General features: G+C 37.0%; 1 long non-coding RNA gene across 1 annotated transcript; it reads left to right on the top strand.

Moving 5' to 3' along the window:
- Nucleotides 1–2,645: 2,645 nt before the first annotated feature.
- On the top strand, nt 2,646–2,888 carry LOC125615176. Its single transcript, XR_007345723.1, has 2 exons — nt 2,646–2,758; nt 2,796–2,888. It is a non-coding gene; the product is annotated as an uncharacterized LOC125615176 (long non-coding RNA).
- The last annotated feature ends 3,120 nt before the right edge of the window (nt 2,889–6,008 follow it).

Raw genomic sequence — 6,008 nt, 5'->3', positions numbered from 1 at the left:
GCTGGGTATTATTAATAACTGTGCTATTCTATCTCCTGGTGAAATTACTGATATACCCTTTGGAGAACTGGCTATAATTTTTATTTCACCTTCATAATCGGGATCAATTACCCCAGGACTTATCATAAGTCCTTTTAGAGTATGGTGGTTTGAGAACAGCATTCATTAGCCCAATGTCTCCCTCTACGGCATCGTGGGCAAATACCCGGTATTCTATTCCTTTGATACCTAGCTTTGTTAAACCCTCCTCCTATGGGGCAACTCCTTTTAAAATGTCTTGTTTGTTCACAATTGTAGCATGTTTTTGGCCTGGCATCTAAAGCCTGTTGTACTGCAGCTGCCAAGACTTGCCCTTGTTCATTAATGTCTCTACATAATTTAATATATGTGTTTAAATCTTCATGTCTCCATGGTCTAATGACCTGTCTGCAGCAACGATTTGCTTGGTCATAAGCCAGTTGTTTTATTAATGGCATTGCCTGTTCTGTATCCCCAAAAATTCTGGAAGCTGTTTGAAGAAGCCTATCTACAAATTCAGCGTAAGGTTCATTAGCTCCTTGTATTACCTTAGATAATTGACCTTGTAAATCTCCATGTCCTTGTAAAGTCTTCCATGCCCTAACCACATCTATAGCAATTTGTAAGTATATGGCAGGATCATATGCAATTTGTTGCTGCTGACCCTCATAAGGTCCCTTTCCTAACAACATATCTAGATTTCTCTGAGGATAACCAGCTGCTGCATTTAGCCTAGCCATCTCCTTGCAAAATTCCTCATTGGCAACCTTCCATAACAGGTATTGTCCTCCATTTAGCACAGCTTTACACATACTAGTCCAATCTGCTGGCGTCATGTTCAAGTTGATAATGGATTCAACCATGCTTACAGTGAAGGGTGCTTGAGGACCATAGGTTGTTACAGCCTCTTTTAGCTGCTTCACTGTTTTGTAATCTAAAATATGGTGAATTTGCTGCCCTCCTGCCTGCTCAAATACAGGGCATGCTAATATTTGAGGTCCTGTCTCAGGATCCCATCTATCAACTACAGGGGTTGGGGTCCTCCCAGCATATGGAGGTGGAGCTTTTGGTTGGACACTTACGCCCTCTGGTGATAGAAAGATGTTAGTATAGTCTCCTGTTGTAACTTTTCCCCTGATGGCTTTTTCTGCTCTAAACTTTCTTCCCCTTTCTGACTATCTTAAGAGGCCTCCTCTTTTACTTGATGTAAGATGTCTTCTCCTAGACTAAGCAAACAAGATTGTACCAACGTCCATAATGATAATGTGCCAACTGGCAGAGTTCCTGGGCTTTCCTTTTGTATCTTTTTTAAATCTTCACCATGATGGTTCCATTGTGATATATTTAACAACCCCTCTTTAATGAACCATGGGCTACACCTTTGTATCGTCTTAACGTATGCCCTAACTGTTCTTGATTTTACTGAGATGCCTCCTTCCTCTAGCACTTTACTTAACACCCTTTCAGTTTGGTTCTTATTAATTTTTAATTCCATATTTCCGTGACGAAGAAACCCCTCACTAAGATAATGCAAAACAAAACCGAGACAAAATGAAACAAAAATGGAACAAAAATTCATTATATCAGCCTTTCTATCCTCCTGAAATGTCCATCCGTACTTTCTCCCTATCTGTTCCTCAGACACAAGTAGTTTTTCCTCAGATGTGAGCGGTTTGGCTCTCAACATTTATGGTTCTTTATTGTTTTTGTAAAACTTTTAATATCCATTATTTGCTTTCTTTGTTTTCTCTTCACCATCAAACATCTGAAAAGCTCTTTCTTTTTGAAGGCAGCTTCCTCTTCTTTAGAATAGTGCCTTCTGGAACTGCACAGAGATTTTCTTTTTTTCTTTCTTCCTTTTAAATATTTTTAGTTGTAGATGAACACAATATCTTTAATTTATTTATATGTAGAGGATTGAACCCAGTGCCTCACATGGCTAGGTAAGTGCTCTACCAGTGAGCCACAACCCCATCCCATTGCACAGGGAATCACATTCTCTGTATTTCCCCCTGGAGAATACTATTAAGAAGGACTTACTCTGCAGTCATCACAGTTGTACTTCAGTCGTCCTCAGTTCTTCTCCACACAATCTATACCTGCCTTTCCTCTGCTGGGGACTCTGGAGTTGGTCCTTCGATTTTGTGTTATTTATTTAATTTTTGGTACTTCAGTTTTAGATGCTTATACTTTTTTCCTACTTATATGTAAATTTAAATTGTTAGTAATCTCTATCTTCTATGGGTTAAGTTACTTTTTAGAATATGTGAAGAAATTCAGTTTTAGATACCACCATTTATTTCCCATAAAGTTGTATGTGTTTATTAAAGAAAAGAAAAAAAGAAGACTAGCCTAATTCTCCAAATTATGCCTTCTTAATACCACTTCCCAATAAAAGGAATCAGAATTACATAGAGAAATAACTGATACTTTGTCTGGCACAGAAAGTATATAAAGTGAGCCTGGAATATCTCATTCCATAAGGAAAGAAAGAATCTATAGAAGATTGCAGAAGCCCTGGCAAAAGGACCCAGGAGCCCACATGGAGAGGAACATGCATATCAAAACTTGGATGCTTTGTGAAAGAACGAACAAGGCTTGTCAACGGAGCAAATGCCCATTTATTGAGGAACAGCTCTGCATATTTATACAGCCAGGGGTGGTTTGACAGTTGGCATGGGGTGCTTTTTGATTAGAGGGTAAGGATCAGATGAGCCAGCAGGGCTAGTCTGATTTGTGGGTAGGATCAGGTGAGCCAGCAGGGATCTGATTGGTAGGTAAGGATCATGTGAACCAGCAGGGCTCACCATTGGACGGCTCTTCTTGGGGGATGGGGAAGTTAGTCTTTGGAGCCGGGACGACTCCCAACACTTTGGGCATTAAAAAAGATGACAACTGTAATGACAGAAACACATGAATTATATTTACATTGAAATGTCTGTAATTATACATACATTTATACATACATCATTTATACATACATTATGTATGTATTTATACATACATAATAAAAACTGAACCTTGTAATGCATTCTGTTGTCATAAATAATATATTAAAATTTTAAAACCCTGAACCTTATTGGTTGCTTTTATGAAGAAGGTAGAGAACCAATTCTTTATTTTCAAACTTGGTAAATGAAGGAAGAGAATGAAGTGTTTCTTTTGTTTTACCTTAAGTATTGTACCTCTGGGTAACCAAATTATTGATGAAGGAAATTATTTTTTTATAGAAATATTCAGGTACTCTATTATGTTTGCACAAGGATAAAATCATCTAAGGACACATTTCCAGAATATTTGCATTGTATAAAGTGATGCATGACTGTATATCAACCTATGGCAAAATATGAACCTTATTGGATTCTGATTCATAAAACTTTAAAAAGAAATTTAAGAATGAGATAACTGAGGACATATAAACAGTTGCTAGGTAGAAATCTAGAAATCATTAGTATTTTCAGGCAGGAAATGTAATTGTGGTTTTCTTTCATTTTTATAAAGTCATTTTCTCATAGAAATGCATACTGAAATACATGCAGATGTCTAGTATATCTTCAAAATAATCCTGGAGAAGAGTGAGTGGGTGAAATATAGATGAAACAATAGATATCAAGAAACTGTACAGTTCTCTTTACTTTTTTCTAATGTTTTGAAACATCCCATAATAAAAAGTTTTATTTTTAAAAAACTGGGAGTAATGTTAATCTGGAATGATTAAAACATCCTTATTATTTTATTCTTTGAACTTTTGAGTCTTTAAAATTTGTAACATAAAAAGGATGAGAAAAATATGTCTCTTGAGAGGGACAAACTTTGAAACTATAAAGCAACAGAAATAACCAGAAAGGAAAATACTTGGGGCTGGGGATATAGCTTAGTTGTAGGGCAGTTGCCACGCATGTGCAAGGCCCTGGATTTTGTCCTCCACACCAAAAAAGAAAGGAAAATACTTAAAAATTTTTATGACATCAAATTGGAATTTCTGTATCCCCCAAACCATTATAAAACAATCTAGTTAAATGATAATTGGGTTAAATAAATACTACAAGGGGCTATTTCACAGGCAAAACACCAAATTTCCAGTAGAAAATGGTCAGAAATGTGTCTAGATGATTCATAGAAAAAAATGGTTAACAGGCATATTTTTAAATGTTTAATATTCGATAAAATGAGGTACTTTTATGTATCAAATTATTAAAGATTATATGTAATTTTTTAAAGATTATATGTAATTTTCATTGCTGGATTTCTGGAAAGCAATTTGCCAATATGTGAAGTACAAGTCTTATTAAACATGTTCATATCCTAAAGAAATATTTTTAAATGCAGGGAAAGATTTTTGCTCAGGATCACCATTGCCATGTTATCCATAATAGGAAAACCTTAAAAACAGCAGAACGTCTTATGTTTAAGTAAATTGTATATAGTCACTTTAGATATGTAACTATGGAAACTTTTGGAAAAAACACTTGAGTTACATGGGGAAATGATCAGAATAACAATGACTGAAAGAATTATGTGAATCTATAAATTGAATGATTCTACGTGTAATATATAAATGCATAGGGAACAGACACAAGGAAGATGTCAAGATGTTATTGTCACAGGAGACTGGACTGCAGTGCTTGGTGCTCCATAACAATTTGGAGTCAGATCGGTAGGAATTAACTTTTATTCAAAGCCAGCTTTGAAGAAAGCTGGAAGAAACAGTTTGTTTCAAAATTTATCTCTATGAGGGAATATGAGACTTTGAGGGCAAGGGAAACTTTTGCAAAAGAGGTGGCAAAATGGGACAAAAGTCAGGAAACGTACCTATGCTGATACAGTTAGCTTTTGTTAGAGAGGCCAGGGCAGGGGCCATAGCCATTCTCTGCTACCTTGATGTCCCTCAGGCCAGGTGGGCAACCCCTCATCCTTTACTCTTAGCATGAGGAAGTTTCTCTCAATTTTAAAGGGTACCCCAACTTCAGTCTGTTTCATTATCAGTTATTAGACATGGTTGTTGATTTATGTGTAATTAATTTGTCTATACTTGTTTGTATTTTTCAAGTTTTAGATAATGAACTTTTACAGTCAGGACAAAATTATTTTAAAAAGAAAGTCATTCTTTCAATCAGACCCTCTCCTTGTCCCCAAACCTCCTGACTAGATGCCTAAAGGATGATGTGTTTGTCAAGGGGAAGGCTTCATTCACCTCTCATCCCACTGTTACAGATAAATTACCTACTGTGTGAGTACCCTGGGTGCTCATTCACATCAAAGTGTAATTCATGTAATGGCCTAAAAGCAGATCCTTTCCTCTTGCAAGGGAAGAAATGTCATATCAGAGCAAATGAGAAAGGAAAAACAAATGAAAGATTGCTGGGGAAAAGAAGCTCAGTGTTACCTGCTTCATAGTTTTCCTTAGGGCTGTCAATCTGTACCTTCAGCCTCACTGGGACATTTCTGTTCTGACACGGTGTAGGGAAACAGCTTATCACTGGGTTGCCATAGGAACCAAAAACTACAACTTGCTGCCATGCAAAAGCCTTTAGCACCTTCTCTAGCAGGAAATAGACAACAAGAAAAGACAGCCCCATATTTCCAGGAACTGAGCCTTTATTAAGAGAGAGATTTTGTTATCTTCTGCACACATTATTTTAGATTCAGGGGGAACTTTCTTTAGGTTAAGATCACCAGAAAAGGGTTGGGAACATAGTTCAGTGGTAGAGTTACCTAGTATGGATGAAGCCCTGGGGTCTATCCCCAGTGCTGGGGATGGGGGCAGGGGTGGAAGTGGCAGGGGATCACGAGAAAAGGTGACAAAGTAATTGTTACACAGGCTTTTGCAGGAAAAAGTTAAACCCAGACAGCTGTTATGTTTGGTGACATGAGTGTGAAGGAGGCCTCATGTGATTATGTGAAGGGACTTCTGATGTAGAGCATTAGTATAAAACAGGCTTTTTAAAAATCATAGTTATCAAGAGGGTTTGTCAGCCTCTATGGCCAAC

The sequence above is a fragment of the Marmota marmota genome, unplaced genomic scaffold (genome assembly GCF_001458135.2).
Source record: "Marmota marmota marmota unplaced genomic scaffold, marMar, whole genome shotgun sequence".
Lineage (NCBI taxonomy): Eukaryota > Metazoa > Chordata > Mammalia > Rodentia > Sciuridae > Marmota > Marmota marmota.
The sequence above is the reverse complement of the archived record's forward strand: the minus strand, read 5'-3'. Positions and strand labels throughout refer to the sequence as shown.